At 39.8% G+C, this 20,182-nt stretch overlaps 1 long non-coding RNA gene across 2 annotated transcripts in view; it reads right to left on the bottom strand.

Moving 5' to 3' along the window:
* Positions 1–20,182, bottom strand: part of LOC102148162 (uncharacterized) — a 72,568-nt gene that overhangs the window by 8,935 nt on the left and 43,451 nt on the right. The window contains exons 5-6 of one of the 2 annotated variants that reach the window (XR_011428089.1): positions 17,901–17,942; positions 16,701–17,639 (exon numbers count right to left, since the gene is read on the bottom strand). The exons of the other annotated variant lie outside the window; for it this stretch is intronic. This is a non-coding gene — a long non-coding RNA (uncharacterized lncRNA). Of the gene's footprint in view, positions 1–16,700; positions 17,640–17,900; positions 17,943–20,182 lie in introns of those variants that run through there. 2 annotated transcript variants of the gene reach the window in all.

Genomic DNA, 20,182 nt, shown 5'->3' with positions numbered 1-20,182 from the left:
TGTATTCTAGGGGGCAAGGATGGAAGCCCAGGGAAGAGCTAGGAGGCTGTGGAATGTTCAGGAAGTGGTGATGGTGGCTGGGATCATTGTGGTTTGAATGGAGTAGTGAAAAGTGATCAGGTTCTGGATACTTTGAAGGGAAAGTTGGCAGGATTTGCCTATGAGGTGTGAAGGAAATGGAAGCATCAATGATAACTCCAGCGTTTTAGACCTAAGTGATTGAAAAGGAATTGTCATCAATTGGAATGGGAAGACTGGGAGAAGTAGTTCTTTATGGGGGTAGGTCCAGAATATGGCTATTTTTGTGCCTAGTTCGTGCAATTTAGTCAGTCATTATTTATCCACTATTTGTTAATTATCCTTATTAATTACGCTTTTTATACTGGGATAAAGTCAAATAAACCTACAAAATAAGACTTCTTCCTGAACTGATTAAGAACTTTACTTCTTTAAAGAACCAGATATTGCTAGTGTTAATTGTATTTTATTTTGGTTGTTTTCTTTTTAGCATGGCATAGAAATGATTAAAATAGTTAGGTAACAGAGATGGGTATATACATCAAGATAAACTAATTCTGCAAAGCAGACTAAGGGAATTCCATAATGCCAAGGCAATAAGAGGAGTTTTCAAAGGGTGGAGTCAGACATTGCACAGAGAAAATGCCCCATCCAGCTCCTATAAATCGAAGCTATCCTGAACGGAAGAAAGAAAAAGAGGGAGGGCTTTCAATGAGAAAAAGAAACTACCCATTCCTCTCCGTCCCACATCCACGAACATCTTACTTCCAATATTTCCAATATTTAAGACAATGGCAACATAAATTATGATGAGTGGCCCTGAGATTTAATAACCTGCCACAGTACAATAAAGAGCTGTCCCATTAATATCAATAACCGAGAATAAGTGAAGTAACCTGCCAAAAATGTGGGAAGCTAAAGAGTGAGATGTCATATCCTACTTCCTGCGCTAATGTACACTAAATGATTTTAAATGCCTTTTTTTCGGTTTTATAAATGGTCAAGTATCTAGTCATTGGCCTATTAATTAACCAACATTGGACTTACATGAAGAAATGTGCATGTGTGTTTTCTAGAAGAAATCTTTACAATATTTGATGGTGAAATTTTTTAAGGATGTAATTATAACTTCCCTGTTGGAGAGTTTAATTATTATTAGTGCTCTAGGTCTCAGGTATCCTCAGGTTTGTTCTATTAAACCTCTGAAACAATACTTATTTAAAATAAGATATACCCTCATTTCTACTTTGACAGGCTGTATTCTTTTAATCCTTTAACTTTCATCCTTTTAGTAGGAAATAATTGTCTAATTCATACACAGTTTTCTGCATATAGGGCTTTTTTATAAATTAAAAATACAACGTGACAAACTAAGGTATGGTCAGATGAGGGGCTGCCTAAAGCCCATTGGCTATTAACGGATTTGACCTCAGTAAAAAACAAAACAAAACAACTTTTAGTCTATTAATCACAAATTGTTGACGCCAGGAGCAGCTTAACTTTGCAAAATTGTTTCACAAAAAAAAAAAAAAGGAAGGAAGAGAGGGAGGGAGGAAGAGGGAAAGAAAAAGAAAAGAAAACTAGAGAGGAAAAAAATGGGAATGAAACAACAGAATTGTTTTCAAATAAGAATGGAGTGATACTGCGATGAGCAGACAGACCGAAGTTCAGTAGTACTTTGTTTCTTGACTTTGGTCTGGCTTCTTGTTATGAAATGAATGTTGTGTTCCCATAAATCCATACGCTGAAGTCCTAACCCACAATGTGATGGTATTGGGAGGCGGGGTCTTTGGGAGGTGACTGGGTTTAGATGAGGTCATGTGGGCGGAGCCCCCGTGAGGGAAGTGGTGCCCTTATAGGAAGAGGAAGAAGACCAGAGCTCTTTCTCCACTCCATGAAAACACGGTAAGAAGCCAGCCATCTACAAGCCTGTAAGAGGATCCTCACTAGAACCCAACTGTACTGGTACCCCAATCTTAGACTCCCAGCTTCCAGAACTGTAAGAAATAAACATCTGTTGTTTAAGCTGCCAGTCGATGATGTTTTGTTATGGCAGCCCAAGTTGACTCAGGTACTATCTGTACCTGCTCACACTCCAGGTTGCTGCCACCAGCCCACTCCCACACATCTTATCTGAAGACCCTCTCCACTGTCTCCATGCTTGCTGTGCTGTGTGTGGAGGTTAGAAGGGCTGCATCCTGACCTTAGAGCCTCCAGACCCAGATTCTGGGAGGAGCGAGTTTTATTTACTCTTGCTGGTGCATCTGCTCATATAGTGCAGAGGAGTATGCCCAAATAAGGCCTCATATTGAAGGCAAGAAGGCCAACAAAAGCTGTTTCATCCAGCATCCTTCCTGCAAATGTCAAACAACAAGTTGTTAGTTTACCAGTTTTTAGAGTAGTCTCCTGAAATAAAGCATAAAATGAACGTTCTTCACATTCTGCATTGCTATTTGGAATATGAATTAATTTGTTTCCATCAAACAAAACTTGCCATTCAGTCTCTATCTTCACCACGCATTCTAATCTGTGAATGTACAGCTCTAAGGATTAACTTCCAAGCGCATTCTTAAAAAAAGTAGCTCATGTCTTTATCCTCCAATATTTTGCTGCCAACCTGGGCAGCTTTAGTTTTAGAAGTTTACATTTTAAACTAGTCACAATCCAAACATATTGCTTGTGTTAAGCTAAATGAGAGCAACAGTGGGAAACATACACATTCCTCTTGTGATAAGTTGAAAGAATGGTGTTACTGCGCTTGCACGATCTTGACACCATGAGAGTGACATTATATGACAGTGGGATTTATCTGGTACTTCTTAATGTCTAAAACATATGCTGCTTTTCTTGATTGGATATTTTTTAAAAGATTAGAAAACAATTCATTGGATATAAATACATTTATACCATATTATGTATAATAAAGGCATGCTTAACAGTTTCCTTAAATATAAACTAAGTCCATCAATCTTTTTTCATGTGAGTAATGGTAAAGATCAGGGGCTGATCCAGGTTTTGTAGCACCTGAAGATTAACAATTTTTTATACCTTCTTTAACAAGAAGTATACTAAATGACAAATATCACAAAATGATGATGGGGTCTCATGCAGGATACAGAATCTGAAGCATAATCATTAGCTACATGGAGATTTGCACCCCTCTGATATAGATCATAGTCAAGATAATGTCACTGGCATGGTTGGGACCTGTTTTCCTTTGCTGCTGACATTCTGGTCTCATTGTCCATTACGTGTCTCACAATGACAGAGGAGAGGCTGGTTGACTCCTGGCTTTGATGCTCCATGCTCCCTGCACAGTGCCTCAGTCTTCCTTTGCAGTGCTCAAAGTTCAGTCTATTCATGGCTCAGACGCTGCTGTTGAGTTTATTATTTTATTCCTACCTGTGATTGCATATATCCATGCAAGCTTTGTGGACATGCACCAGTTCACGGTCTTGTTGACCACTCTGTCACACACTACACGGATGACTCGGCCCCTTGCAGGAGGCAGCCTGTTCTCCGTGTCTCCGCATTTCTACCCTTCCCGGATTTCCACCTATCTCTGTCTGTCTCCTATGCTGGCTTCACTTACTCAATTCGTGTATTTTAAAGGGATGTTCTGGTTAAATCCCGTGAATTCTCATACAAACTCCCTGAGCTACTTTCCACCGAGATCTCTCTTTTGAGCTCTAGACGCAACTATATAATTGGAACTTTTTACTTATAAGCTGGATATGTCCATATCTGAACTCTTGATCCTGTCCTCAAAACCTAGTGAACGGCACTTCCATTGATGCAATCCCTCAATTCGGACCCAGAGGAATCAACTTCAACACCCCCTATTTTCACTGCACCCTTTCCAATCAGTCACCAGGTACTATGGATTCTACCTCCTAAATGTCTCTTGAATTCACTCACATCTCTGCATCCTCATCATCTCACGCTAGTCTAGGTTATGATTATCATGTTGCTGATTCTTTAAAATATGGTCTTGTTTGCACTTATCAAATGCTCTTCTGGCTGTTTCCTAAATTTGAATAGAAATAGAAGGCTTTTTCAAGGCCAAATACTATCTCTTAAATTGTTTCCCACTACTTGAATGTATCTTCCACTATAATTAGTTTTGGACTCTCAGCAGATAACTTTACCATTTCCCAGACAGAAAATGAAAATACGAAGGAAGAGATGGACTGTTTCAACATCCAAGGACCAAGCCTAAACTTACTGGCATCTGAACCCATTTTTAATTTTTCACTTCTGTTACAATAGAAGTGAAGTCATCCTTGGAACCAAGGCTCACTCCTTATCCCTCCACCTGTGATCTGGATTCCATCCTTTCCTTTCTTTTCAGGCACCTTTATTGATCATTCAGCATCTGCAACTCCACCAACCATTTCCCATCAATGGTTCACCATACTTGTCTCTTCCACCATTAAAACCGCTCTCCCCTCACTGGTTCTTCTTACCACTTCACTTCTAAATTCCCTGAAATAGTGTTTACATTCACTATCTCTTTTCTCCCTACAATCTGACTTCGTCATTCTACTGAATCCCTGTCATTCTACTGAATCCCTGTCATTCTGCTGAAATAGCTCTTGTCATATAATAAATTATATATCCAGTGGACATTTCTCAGTTGCTTGGGCTTTCTAAGGAACACAATACACCTGATTTTCTTCCTAACTCTCTGATTCCTCTTTCTCAGTCTATTCATAAGCCCTCTTTTTCTACCTGTCCCAGCTCCTCCACTCTTTTAATACTATACAACTTTCTACTCCACCATCACCCCAGCTTTAATTACCAATGATGGATTCTGATTTATAAATGTATATCCTTTGCCAAGAGCTTTATCCTGAGATTTAGAGGAACATATCCCTTTAACTAGTGGAGCTTGCAACTTGAGTATTTCCCAGTAAGTCTAACTCCAATGTTCCTAAATAAGCCCATCCCCTTCCCACCAACTCTGCTTTCTCTTGATCCCAAAATTTGGTGACAGTCACCACCATCTACCAAGATGCTCAAGCAAGAATTCTTTTGCTTCCTTCACTTCCCTGCTTTCCACATCTAATCAAATTCCCATCAATCATGCCAGCTAAATCTCTTTTGAGCTTGTATTTTCTCTCATGTCCACTGTTACTGCCCTAATGCTCACTGTTACCTCTCACTGGTACTGCTACAACTGTTCCAAATTGTTCTCTCTGGTCCTAGCATTGCTGGCTTCTGATACATTCTCCATATTTCAGTGTGATCCTTCTTCAATGTAAATCTGATCACGTCATTCTTCTGCTTAAAACCTTATAAAGGATACCAAAACCAGACAAGGAACACACAAAAAAAGAAAATTACAGGCCAATATCACTGATGAACATCAATGTAAAAATCCTCAACAAAATACTAGCAAATCAAAGACAACAATACATTAAAAAGATCATACACCATGATCAAGTGGATTTTATTCCAGGGATGGTTCAACATCCACAAATCAATCAACATGATGCACCACATTAACAAAACAAAGAATAAAAAAATCACATGATCATCTCAATAGATACAGAGAAAGCTTTTGACAAGATACAGCATCCATTTATGATAAAAACTCTAAATAAAATGGGTATAGAAGGAAAATACCTCAACTTAATAAAGGCCATGTATGACAAACCCACAGCTAATATCATTCTCAATGGAGAAAAACTGAAAGCTATCCCTCTAAGAACAAGGACCAGACAAGGATGCCCACTTTTACCACTTTTATTTAACATAGTATTGGAAGTCCTAGCCAGAACAATCAGGCAAGAAAAAGAAATAAAAGGGATCCAAATTGAAAGGAAGAAGTGAAACTGTCACTCTTTGTAGATGACATCATTTTGTATATAGAAAACCTTAAAGAATCCACTAAAAATCTTTCAGAAATAGTAAATGAATACAGTCAAGTGACAGGATACAAAATCAACATACAAAAATCAGTTGCATTTCTATACACTAACAATGAAGTAGCAGAAAGAGAAATTAAGAACACACTCCCGTGTACAACTGCAACAAAAAGAATAAAATACCTAGGCATAAACTTAACCAAAGAGGTGAAAGACCTGTACACAGAAAACTATAAAACATTGTTGAAAGAAATTGAAGAAGACACAAAGAAATAGAAAGATATTCCGTGCTCTTGGATTGGAGGAATTAACATAGTTAAAATGTCCATACTTCCTAAAGCAATCTACAGATTCAACGCAATCCCTATCAAAGTTCCAACAACATTTTTCACAGAAATAGAACAAAGAATCCTAAAATTTATATGGAACAACAAAAGACACTGAATAGCCAAAAGAATCCTGAGAAAAAAGAACAAAGCTAGAGGTATCACACTCCCTGATTTCAAAATATATCACAAAGCCATAGTATCAAAACAGCATGATACTGAAAACAGGCACACAGATCAATGGAACAGAATCAAGAGCCCAGAAATAAACGCAGACATATATGGACAACTAATTTTTGACAAGGGAGCCAAGAACATACAATGTGGAAAGGAAAGTCTCTTCAATAAATGCTATTGGGAAAACTGGCCAACCACATGCAAAAGAATGACAATAGACAATTATCTTACACCATACACAAAAATAAACTCAAAATGGATTAAAGACTTGAATGTAAGATCTGAAACCATTAAACTTCGAGAAGAAAACATAGGCACACACTCTTCAACATTGGTCTTAGCAGCATATTTTCAAATACCATGTCTGACCAGGCAAGGGACACAATAAAAAAAGTAAACAAATGGAACTACATCAAACTAAAACTCTTCTGCATAGCAAAGGAAACGATCAACAAAACGAAAAGACAACCTAACAATTGGGAGAAGATATCTGCAAAACATATATCATATAAGGCGTTAATATGCAAAATATACAAAGAACTCATACATTTCAACAACAAAAAAGCTAACAACTCAACTAAAAAATGGGTAAAAGATCTGAATGGAGATTTCTACAGCAAATATATACAGATGGCCAATAGGCACATGAAAAGATGTTCAACATCATTAACTATCAGGGAAATGCAAATCAAAACTAAAATGAGATATCACCTCGCTCAGAATGGCTGTAACTAACAAGACGGGAAACAATAAGTGTTGGAGAGGATGTGGAGAGAAGGGAACCCTCACACACTGCTGGTGGGAGTGCAACCCAGTGCAGTCACTATGGAAAACAGTATGGAGATTCCTCAGAATATTAAGAATAGATCTACCTATAATCCAGCTATTCCACTGCTGGGTATTTATCCAAAGAACTTGAAAACACAAATGCGTAAAGATACATGCACCCTTATGTTCATCTCAGCATTATTCACAATAGCCAAGACTTAGAAGCAACCTAGGTGCCCATCAAGAGATGAATGGATAAGGAAGATGTGGTATATATACACAATGGAATACTGCTCAGCTACAAGAAATGATGAAATCCAGCCATTTGTGAAAACATGAATGGACCTTGAGGGTGCTATGCTAAGTGAAATTAGTCAGAGGGAGAAAGTCAAACACCATATGATCTCATTCATAAGTAGAAGATAAAAACAATGACAAACAAACACATGGCAACAGAGATTGGATTGGTGCTTACCAGAGGGGAAGGGGGGAGGGAGGAGGGTGAAAGGAGTGATTAGGCACATGTGTGTGGTGATGGATTGTAATTAGTCTTTGGGTGGTGAACATGATGTAATCTACACAGAATTTGAAATATATTACGATGTACACCTGAAATTTATATGTTATAAGCCAATGTTACCTCAGAAAATAAATATTTTTAAAAATCCGCAAAACCTTAAAATAGAAAAAACAAGAATGAAAACAAAAACACCACCTTACAATGGCTCCGCGTTGCTCTTAGAGTAAAATGCTAACTACTTGACACATCTAATGAGGCCGGTAAAGTCTATCTCCTGCCACCTCCCCAACCTCCTTCCCCATCACTCTCCCCTCATGTTGTGTGGTGCAGTCATGCTGACCTGTTTATGTACTTGAGACCTGCCAGGTCATTCTCTCTGATGTACCGCCCCTCCTCCTGAGCTCTTCCTTATCCTCAGGCCTCAGATTTACTGAGTTGATGAACTCCAAATTCTGAGTCAGTTATGCCTCTCTATAGCATCCTTTACAACATGTACTGATGTTTATTATCACAGTGCCCTGTGTTTGCTACTTGCTTATTTGTAGGCTGCAAACACCTTGATGACAGGACCAAAGATTGTATTGTTTAATTTGCGTTCTTAGTGCCCATCCCTTAGCAGATGGGCAAGTTATTTAATCTCTCTGCCCCTGAATTCTAAACTGGGGATAATGATGACAATTATTTCCTTGGTTGTCATGAGAACTGAGTGAACTCTTACCTACAAAGCACTTGGAATAGCACCTAGCACACAGCACCTGCTCAGTAAATGTTAGGGATTGTGATTTCACGAATGGGCAAATGATTGCTCTGACTAAAGGAACTTCCTGCGCTTCCTGCCCGGGCTCAATATTTCTTTTATGGACAAGAACCTATAAACACTATGTGTTAGCAGTTTTAACTTAACTAACATTTACCAGGCAGACTACCCTATAAGAGGCAGTAAGCTAGACAAATTGGAGGGTGCAGGATGAGCAGTGCAATGTCCCAGGCCTCAACTCATGTCACCCACTTGCTCTAATAAAACATAGGGAACGCTGACAATGAAAATAGTGATCTGAGTTGTCATGGAGACCTGCAGGAGGAAGAGCTCTTAGAAGAGCTCAGGTCAGAGACTGACAAATGTATCTGAGAGTTTATCTCAAAATTTTAAATTTGAGGGAACAAATACTGCAATAAAAATGAGTATCACTTGGAAAAGAAAGTATATCAAGTTACTTTACAAATCCATCAAAATAATCTATTACTGCATGGAATAATTAATTTTACTAAGGACTACCTAAGGTGTAAGTCACATTGAGGCCAAGAGAAGAGTCTTACAATCTGAAATTTGAGGTTGTGTTGGTAAATTTACATAAAAAAAAGAAAGAAAGATGTGATGGAGTCTTACAGAAAGCCTTCTCTCTCTGGAATTGCAATTAATGTTAGCTGACTCAAAGGGTTACAGCTTGGAGCAACTTGAATCATATCGGTTATAATACCTACAGTCCACATGGCAGAACCCAGCGCTCAAGATTCACATTTGGGTTCTTTACTTGTGTAGGTTTCACAGGGAATCTGAGTCAAGAACTTCTGGCACCTAATCTCTCAGAAGAAATGGCCACAGCTCTTCTTTTTAAATGTGTCTGTGAAATACAGTGACAAACATGTTTGTATTTTCTACTGTGTTTTTCCTCAATTCCTCCTACACTCCCCCAGCTGGAATTGGTTGTTTTAGAGCACAAATACCTTGAGGACAAGAACTAAACCCGACTCTTCATGTGCAGCAATGTCCACAGGAGAACACTTAATTGACATTGTTGGTAATAACAGTGATACCATCAGGGTTCTAAACTCAACACTACTGACATCGGGGGCTGGATAATTCTTTGTCGTGGGATTGTCCTGTGCATTGTAGGATATTAGCAGCATCCCTGGCCTCTGTCCTCTAAATGTCAGTTACAGCCCCTCCCAGCTGTGGCAACCAAAAATGTCTTCAGACATTGCCAAATGTCTCCTGGGGGGCAGAATTGCCCCCAGATGAAAACCACTGCTCCAGCGATATGCAGGCACAGTAGCTTGTCATAAAGGCCACCACAGCAGGGACAGGAGGCAGGCTCACAGCGTATTCCATCCATATAATCTTGGTGTGCCGGGCCAGTGAAGTCAGAAAGAGGTATATACAGGCCCCCGATTCTCCCTAGAACCTGATAAAATTACCCACTGGATTCAAAATTGTTAGACAGTGTTCGATTTTCAAAACTTCTACAACGAGACAATTGAGAATCCACACCCTGGTGGTAGTAGGCATAAGGAGTCTTGTGCGTCATAGGTAGATTAAGCTTTTTGTAAATCCACAGTGTGGTGTGATGTGACTGAGTGCCAGACCAAAGCCAATTTGATCTTCAGCTGCATCGAGTTGCATAATTTATTACTTTAATACTTTAATTTAATACTTTAATGCTTTAATTCTCATTTCAAGATCATTTTTAGAATGTCCTGAGACTACATTTTAAGAATATCTAGGTATGTACTGGGAAATACTCAAAGAATTGTAAAGTATCAGAGAAATCATTTATTCAATACAGAATAAACCAGCGTTGGAGGTTTAAGATGCCTCAATAAAGCTGAAACTCAAGCACATACCTAAAGACCATTGATAGGGATATTATAGAAAAGCCTTCAGTTTCATACGAGCAATTAAACTTGAATATTGATGCTCCTTCTGATCCTGACAGTCTGTGATTCCTTAAAATGATAATTCATTTTTTCTCTCTGACCTATTTAAGACCAAGACGGGAAGGGTGGGGGGGACGTGTCTTCCTTGCCTTCAGTGGAGAATGAACCACAACTCCACTTTGTATTTAGACTTTGTATGCATATGAATAACTCAATACTCTTGTACAAATATCTTCTCATGATCTTATTCTCTTAAGAACAGGATAAATAGCAAGCTTCCCCTCCCCCCACCCCCAGTTTATCTTATTTGGCTTCTGAAGATATGCAGAATGTGTTTCAGACCAAATAAATTATTGACTATTCTGCTCTAATACTACAGAATTTATCTTTTCTAAATAGCTTTAATCTTTGTTACCTAGTACATCACTATTTGTACAGCTTGGGTTTATCCATGAGAAGGTCGCTGCTGAGAGTCTGATTAGACAGAATAAAGCTGTTCACATTCAGTGAACTTGTGAAGATGCTCTCAAAGAGAAATTTCCAGAATTACCTCCTAGCACTTGCATTTCTTATTTCTTGAGTCAACTTAGTGGTAAACAGTGTTCTCATTCACTTATTTCTCGAGTATTAGGTTTGAGCCCAAAGTCACTCAATGCCGCAGCATGAATGGGTCCCTGTTGTGTGGTGTACTTCCATGTACCACACATACTGTGATGCGTCCTCACTCAAAAATGTAATCTTTTATTTGTTTCTGATTCAACCTGAAGATGGCTAAACATGCCATCTTCATGTCTTAGTATTTCTTGCGGAAAACACACAACTCTTTTATTTTTCAAACATGGCATTATATCTCCAATTAGACAACTTTCCCATCCCGAAAATCCTCTCTTTTGTTTAAATATCATCCATGCTCTTTTGGGTAATCCCAACCTTTGAATTCTAAATCAGCTTAATTCTCTACCAAGTGAAATATCAAGTTGCCTCTCACTCCAAAGTCAAACATAGTTTCAGGGCAAAAATATTCTACATATGCTACAAAGTGACTCCATCAACCTTTTAGATGGTTCCATTATTGTGATAATTTTCATTAGTCCTTTTCAGCAAGTTCTTTCATTTTGCCTTCTATGAAAAGATTTGCTTGCTTGACTCAGTACTGTTGCTGAATTTAGTAGATGGTGTTGAAGTTAAAGTCAGGAAATTTGTTCTCTCATCATCACTAATTGTGACTCTTTGCTTTTCTTTATCAGATGCTTCCTACCTGTAAAGTGAACTCTCTGGTCTTAGGATACAATTAGGATTAGTAAATAGATATCTAAGGGTTTTCAAAGATACTAGACAAATTATGACACAGATTGTTTATATTGCTTCCACAACTGACCACATGGTGCTAGAGGTCTGATGGTTATGAATATGGGAGCTAATAAAAGCCCATGAAAATGTAAAAACATGCACGCATGCCCTTTTTTACTCTTTGAGGCAGTAGGAAAGATGTCTTGTTGTTCCCTCCTATCTCTATAATGCATGCGTGTGCAGTTGTAAATCTGCTAATAAGTCTGCATTTTCTTAAGCTACGACACTCTAAAGAGGTTACTGTCAGCCTCGGTAGAAGGAAGAGAGAGCTCTAGATACATATAGGGAATTTATCCTTCTTCGTTCATCACAGGATGTTAGCTGGACATGATTCGTCCATCCATTCGCAACGTTCTCCAGGTCTCTCGTTCATTCCTCGGCCAGTCTTCAGTCCATTCAGCAAGCACTTACTCAGGATTGAGGAGACAGTATCATACCCCACACCACACCTCCTCTGCCCACCTCTGGGTTCAACTGCAGCTGGAGGACAGATCCCTGCTGGCCGACAGCTTCCCACTCCAAGAGGCCCTGTGTGACTCTCACTTTCTGTCTCTGGGCTTTCGCCAAAGCTGTGAGAGCTCGCCCAGTCTGGGCATCCAAGAAGTGGTGGGGTGTCATCCTCCGGACAAGCATTACCAGTGGGTAGAGGGATGGGTAGACAAATGCCTCAATTGCTCTTCCTTCAGAGGAGAGTTCTGTGCCACACTCGATGTCATTTCTCAGAGGGTCCCAAGAGGGCTTGGGCCCCAGTTGTTCACAGCTATAACCATTTCAATGAGGCACCTTTTATTGGTTTTTTTCCTTTCCTGTCTCATTTTCCCATGCCCTCACTCCTGGAAACATCTTCCAAATAGACCGCTTGCACCCAAGACCTTATCTCAGGTTCTCTTTTTGAGTGAATCCAAACTAAGACAATTTCCCAGATGATTTCAGTTCAATAAACTTTTATTGGCTATTAACTCTATGCTAAGAAACGTGCTAAGGTTCAAAGATAAGCAGTGCAATAACACATTCTCCTGATCTCGAGTAGGAGCTTGTTTTGAGCGAACAAGACAAATAGACACATCATCACAGTAGAATATTATAATTGCTCTAATAACCGCATGTTCAACAGCATATTATGACAACTCAGAAGAGGGAGCAACAAACTTTTCGTGGGGTAGGAGCTGTGGATCAGGGAATCTGTTCTGGAATGCTTCCAGAAGAGGTGTTCAAACTGATGCTAGATGTGTCAAACAATAGTGTGCTGCATGAAAAACAAAGGAAAAGAAGAGATAATCTGAACAAAGTTTACAAGTGTGGAATATTGATCCCTTCAACAGGAGTTACAGAGCACTTACCACATGCCACGTTTTCTGCTGGACATTGGGAGCATGTCAGTGAATAAGGCAGCGTGTTGTATGAAATTTTGTCAAGACCTACCATTCTACACGGCAAATACTTCATTGACTTTCCACTGTACTGTGAACATTTTGAAATGAGAGACTACATTTTGATTTGTTTTATTTTTTCAATTTCATGCAGAATTTACCAAAACCTTCCATTTCTAAAGTTTTACTCTATTTCTACATCATTTCTAGGCAACCTAATTTCTTGAGCCATTTTGAGGAGTGACTTGATGCTGAGATAAAGGAACCTATCATGATGTACCTGAAAAGCTTTCAAATGTTTGGTCTTCTTGGACTGACATTTCTAAAATAAACTGTTAAGTTTTTGGTCCAAATTTCCCCTCAGCCTCTCAACCCACTCTACTCTCACCCTTGAAATGAGAGAAAGTGTTGCACACACTCGGCTGAAGGAGAACTTTACCCACCGATAATCACTCAGGAAATTTTGGTCTATAAACCTGACCTGGAGTCATTCAGAAAACCAGCTACGAAAGCTTCGTCTGGAAAACTCCATCAATATGATGGAATCAAAAGTGGAAACAAAGGTGAAAAGGGGCATGAATGGCTCTCAACCTAATGAAATGCACAAGCATCTATGTCTGTAGGGACAGATTTATTTCCTGCTAAACATGTATTTCCTGTGTCATAAACACAACCTGAGTATACCTTTCAAACACCGGGGGAGAGACCAAGCCACGGGCAGTGTGGCGTCATCACCAGGACTAACTCGCAGGGGTTCCTTTTCATCCACGGAAGGTCCTGCTTCTCACTCTAAATTTAGCATCTACCTACCTCAACCGCAGCCCAGTACCCAGTCTCTATTTTTAAATGATGATCCCAGGTTCTTAGCTCAGTAAACTGCCTTGTTTAAATATTCTTCTCATCTATTTTTTTTCCTCCCCTAGGGAGCAAAGTATTTCCTGACATCTGTTTTGAATTTGTCTTTCTTTTAATTTCTGTGTATGCCTCTTTTTTCTATCATCTGCACTGAATTGCAAATAGCATGTTAGGTTGAAGGTTTTTTTTTTTTCCCATTTCTAGAATAATATTACCTTTACCTCTGGGTATTCTAAAAGGGCATTTGTACGACCTCTACATCGATCGTGTGACCATTACAAAGCAGCCACCTTGGTGTTAGGGAACTGGACAAAGCTGTGTCCCCGAAAACCTCCCACTGAGCTACTTCTTAAGGCTGGAGCACTTACTGGAGTGGAACTGTGGATGGCCTGTTACCGCCAGCATGCTTGTATCCCCCAAATTCATACATTGAAGCCCTAACCCCCAAAATGATGGTATTTGGAGATGAGATCTTAGGGAGGCAATTAAGGTTGGATGAGGCCTTGAGAGTGGATCCCTCATGATGGGATCAGTACCCTTATAAGAAGAGATGCCAGAACTCGCTCTCTCTCTCTCTCTCTGTCTCCACTGTTTTGAGGACACAGCAAGAAGGCAGCCATCTATAAGCCAGGAACAAAGCTCTCACTGGAACCTGACTGTATTGGCTCCTTAATCTCATGCTTTCAGTCTCCAGAACTGTGAGAAAATCAATTTCGGTTGTTTAAGCCATCCAGTCTATGGTATTTTGTTATGGCATCCACAGCAGACCAACACAGTCTTGTTGCACAGACTGTCACTGTTGCCTCTCTGTAGATCCCATAAACGTCTTCTAGAGATATAGTTGGGGACAGCTCCTGCATTTGGCACTCTCTTGATGCTATTGACCATATTGACGTATTCCTCTGGATTCCCCAAACTCTGGCAACTTGTGATTAGGGCAAAGATTGCAGCCACATACAATAATGCTATTTGGGGCATATTTTTAGCATATCCATTGTAGACTTTTTGGAAAATAAATGGAAACAGAAACTAAATAAATTGTCTATAATTCCACCATCATTAGATAAATAATAAGTGTGTATTGCTAAGATTATTTCCAGTCTTTCTTATATGCATATCTATGCTTAAACTGAAGGACATATATGCATATGTTTGCCTGTGTGTGTATATGCATGTATTATTATATATTCAAGTGTGTTATACATGTGTGCATGTCGTGGATATGTACACATGTGTGTATACACAAATACATGAGTAATGTATCTGCATGTCTATTATATATATGTGTACTAATGTATGTATACAGTCATGCACCACATAATGATGTTTTAGTCAATGATGGATCTCATATACAACAGTGGTCCCATAAAATTAGTACCATATAGCCTAGGTGTACAGCAGGCCCTACCACCTAGGTTAGTGCAAGCACACGCTACAACATTTGTGCAATGACAAAATTGCCTAACAATGCATTTCACAGAACGTATCCCCATCGTTAAGCAACATGTTAAGTATAGACACACACACACATATTACACCTATGATGTCAGCAAAAGATTCTGCCAACCGAGATTATTTGTGATTCAGAATCTAAAGCATGAGTAAACAATTGGAAACTGGCAAAAGACTTCTTGAGAAGTGTTGTTGAAAATTAGACAATGGAGTCCCTTCAATATTCTTTGAAAAGTGAAAGTAAAAGTTAGAATTCCTTCTCATTTGCTGCTTGGCAGCTGGACTCCTCTTTTGAATGCCACTCCATGCAAGGACTAAGCGCTGTGGCTCCTTGGCTTATATTGAGGATAATACAAAAATATGGCTCCAAATAGTGCCGACCTGGTCAGTTTCATCCAGCATGTGTCACTTTCCAAAGGAGATCACAGTTTTCTGCACTCGTCTCTTTAAACAAAATATTTTATGAATAGCCACTTTTTAAACAGTAAAGTAGTATGTAAATAGGAAATATTGCTCTTAATAGTAAGGAGGAAATCAAAGCAAAAATTAGATAAAGGAGGAAAAAATATGATGAAGATTTATCTCTTTCCATCACCTCCACCAGGACTGCAGCAAGAGCTGCACTAAGAAACATTAACAGACGGGCAAATATCTTCACAAAAGACTCACCACCAGCTCCAAAGGCAGCTGGGTCTGAGCCGGAGGGTGGCTCTGCCATCCCTGAGTAAACACTGGGAGTCCTTCCACTTTCTTGTGTCCACGGGCCCCTTGCCATCTGTATTTTGAGATGGTCATAAAAGAGTGGGAAAATATTTTCTTCCCGTTTTCAACAGGAAACAATTTCTGTAAGTGACTGACTACACTAAAGAGTGCTCACTGTAGAATTTACATTTTCTTAAATGGGCATCTCCTTTTATAAAATGGAATATCTGGTCAGACTCTCCCACAAGTTCAATTCTCATGATCTTCCATGACCTTGGAAAGGAAAGAACAGGACTAGAGAGTCTTGTTGGAAGATGGTGTTCCTTAACCGTCCATTGTGAGCTTTTAAAATTACGAAGAAGAAGAAAATTTTGGAATAGTTCCTAAAGGTTCTGACTCTGTGCTTTTCAAAGTTGTGAGCTTCTAAAATTACAAAGAAGAAGAAAATCTTGGAATAGTTCTTTAAGGTTCTGACTCTGTGCTCTTCAAAGTCAGTTCAAAGTGTGGCGTTATGATGAAACGTTAAGGCATAAATAATGATTTTTAAACATCATGAGAGGTTTTTCCAAATTAAATGATTACAAGATTCTTTAAAAAAAAGAAATGCATACAAGGGTAAGGTTTCTTTACAAGTTACCTGAAAAGTGATTTCCTGAAGCTGAGCAAGTAAACTGGTCCATTACTACTTTGCATCAATTCTAAAGGATGTGGGGAGAGGAAGGAAAAGGAAAATGAGAGTAAGAGATCAAAGCATGTACACTACAGGAGAAAATACTTTTTCTCTGTGGCTTTGAAAATCTCTTTTAAGGGGATCCCCTCCCCGCCTACTTTGGGGTTTGGCATATGGTGTGTGCTCCAGATGGATAAGCAGTAATACAGCTGTTAAGTATCTGGCGCTCTTGCTCAGCGGCGCTCCCTGCCAGCTGGCCAGCAGCAGCCAGGGCTTGTAGAATGAGCTGATTTCTCCCAGCTGTTATGCAAAAGAAAGTAGAGAAATGTTGCTGTTCACCAATTTTCCTCCTAAGCCATTTTAGCTTAAGCTCAATCCCAACAACGATAACAACTTCCCCAGATGGCAACTTCTTGTGACACAGTACGCTTCGTCCACATGATGTGTAAGTGTGACTATAGGGTTACATTTGGATAAGGTTAAGAGACAGTGGAAGTGCTCGTTGCAGCAAGCTGTGAATAATGTAGGAAAGGAGAACTCTCCGTCCAGTGCAGGGAGATGTTTGCTGGGGCGTCCACTGTACTGCCAGAGCACTGCCAGCCCCGACACAGCCCACAGAGACAGGCAGCCAGGAAATTCGTCTCACCTGTAGGTCCAGAAGACCCAACAGGAGGAGATCACCTTACTCAGTAGCTTGTTTCTTGCAAATGACGCAACAAACAATATTTATAGTAACAGTCCAAAAAAATAAGAGCTCTGAACTTGAAATGAAATCCAGAAAGGAGTCTGCACATTTCCAAAGACTGAAGGTTTTGTGAGAGTAAATCCTATGTAGAAGGCTAGTGATGCAGGGGGAAAGGAGACCACGTGACAACAGTGTCCAGGGAAGTCATCCGCCAGTTCTCTCTGGAAGTGCAAAGGTCACATCTTCTTTTAGAAATGTGGGATAGACATCACAGCATCGTATATTTTCTCAGTGAAAATGGATACATTTTGTTTATACATCTTTTATGTCCTGAATTTACATTTTTTAAGGGTGATTTGTTGTCTAACTTTGGTTACAGCTGTAATCAAAGTTGGAAGAGAAAATGGTCTACTTAGGACCCCTCTCACTCTAACCAGAAACTTACCAGATACCCCCTCCCACTCCAGCCCCAAATCACTCACCTGAGAGCATCTGTTCTTCCTGCCTTGCTGATCCTGGCAGTTCTACGAGGCGGGGAAGAAAAAGGCAGAAGGAGAATAATTGACTGGAAAATGGGATGTTTGCAAGATTCTCAGGCACGGGTCTGAGGTGCTGCCAAGGCCTGAGATGAACTGACATCTTGGCTTCTGGGCAGGAATACAGGAGTAACGTGGAGAACACAGCGGGGCACTAACTCTGCCAGAAAGCCCAGGCCCCCAAGCAAATCTCGTTTGCTCTCTATAATTGCTTCCTGAGACATATACCATCTGAGCTCCCAAATCCAACATGCACAGCAAAACCTAAAAGTCACTGCATCTTGAGCAAGTACACCTGAAGAAAGTGAAGGCTGTGTGGCGAGGCCTGCCATCACAGAGTCCCGGCGGCTGCAGGAAGGACACATCCCTCCGACCTGCTTCACAACTATATTTGGATCATTAGCCCTCCATCTCTTGAGATTTGACAGGCCCCATTATCTTTCCCCAAGTGCAACAGAAAGCTATCGTAAAACGTAGATATGCCACCCATGACTGGGGAGAAGGCTGCATTACCAGCAGCATCATTACTATAAAGCATGGAATGGAAAACAGATAAGAAACAAATCTGTAATTTGCAAACATCAGGAGCTAGTTGTTGAAAGGAAAGAGGAGAATAAACAAATGAATGCTGATTTCCCTCAATGTCATAACAGTGAAATGTTTTAATTAAACAGAGTTGGAGGAAAGAATTATTAATTTTAAAATGGTATTTTCTAAAACATCAAGGTGAAATTAAAGAACAGAATTTCTGATGTAATACGCACCATATTTCTGCGATTTATCTAGGACCTATGGATAAAACACTTTCAAATACTCTCTTTATCTCCCCTGGCTGCCAATTTTATCACAAGTGGAAGTAGTGCTTTAGGAAATAACAGCACATTGGCTAATAAACACTGTCTGATTCCATGATTTATTTTCTTCAGAAGTTATAGCTGGTTCAAAATGATACCCAGTGAAGTGTCACACATTAATTTAAAAATATTTCAACAGGGGGCTGGCCCCGTGGCCGAGTGGTTAAGTTCGCGCGCTCCGCTGCAGGCGGCCCAGTGTTTCGTTGGTTCGAATCCTGGGCGCGGACATGGCACTGCTCATCAGACCACGCTGAGGCAGCGTCCCACATGCCACAACTAGAAGAACCCACAACGAAGAATACACAACTATGTACCGGGGGGCTTTGGGGAGAAAAAGGAAAAAATAAAATCTTTAAAAAAAAAAATATTTCAACAGGAAAATTTATCTGTGAACTTTGTGACGCCACAGCATTACTATAAAACACCCTCGCATTTTTTCCTTTTATTGGCAGCAATAATAGCAACAACATATCTCAAAAATGCTACTAAATACTCAACAAAATGCATATGTTGAGGCCATCCTGGTGGCATTGTGGTTAAGTTTGTGTGCTCCCCTTCAGAGGCCCAGGGTTCATGGGTTCAGATCCAAGGCATGGACCTACACACCACTCATCAAGCCATGGCAGTGTCCTACACAGAAAACAGAGGAAGATTGGAACAGCTGTTAGCTCAGGGGCAATCTTCCTAAAGCAAAAAGAGGAGGATTGGCAACAGATGCTAGCTCAAGGCTAGTCTTCCTCACCAAAAAAAAAAGCATATGCTAAATACCTTCTATGTGCAGAGCACTATACAAGGCAATATGGCAAGGCAGGGGATGGTGGTGGGAGAAAGAAGAGAGAGAAGCAAAAGAAAAGTCTGTTTTAAGGAATAGACTCTCTACTACTGATAATCTTAGTGTGCTAAATTCTTTCAGTGTTCAAAGAGCTTGTTGATTGAAGTGAAGTTTTTTGGGGGGAGGATTGGGGAGTAATCCCTATGAAGTCTTTGAGACCAGATAGGCTTAGATGAAGAGGAGTAAAGAAGGTAGGAATGTGGGTAGAAGTAAGTTATGCCTGTTATGGCTCATAACTAGTAAATTTACAAAAATATTGGAAGAAACAGGCCTGTCTTTTTATTTTAGTGATAAGAAAAAAGTCATGGATCTTCCAAAAAACTATTCCAAAAATTGAGTTACTTGGTCCTAAGATTTTTATCTTATACAACAGTCAAATGCATACAGGTCAGTGGATCAGATTGTATCATTTTGATTACATTGATGGATTGGAGGATTACGACAAAGAATCTGGGCTCATTGACTGAGCTCCTGCCTTCACAGGCACAATGCTCCCTCCCTCATTATTTGCTTTGGTAGCTTCTTTTTCTCTACTGCCAAAA

The sequence above is a fragment of the Equus caballus genome, chromosome 17 (assembly GCF_041296265.1).
Source record: "Equus caballus isolate H_3958 breed thoroughbred chromosome 17, TB-T2T, whole genome shotgun sequence".
Taxonomy (NCBI): Eukaryota; Metazoa; Chordata; class Mammalia; order Perissodactyla; family Equidae; genus Equus; species Equus caballus.
The sequence above is the reverse complement of the archived record's forward strand: the minus strand, read 5'-3'. Positions and strand labels throughout refer to the sequence as shown.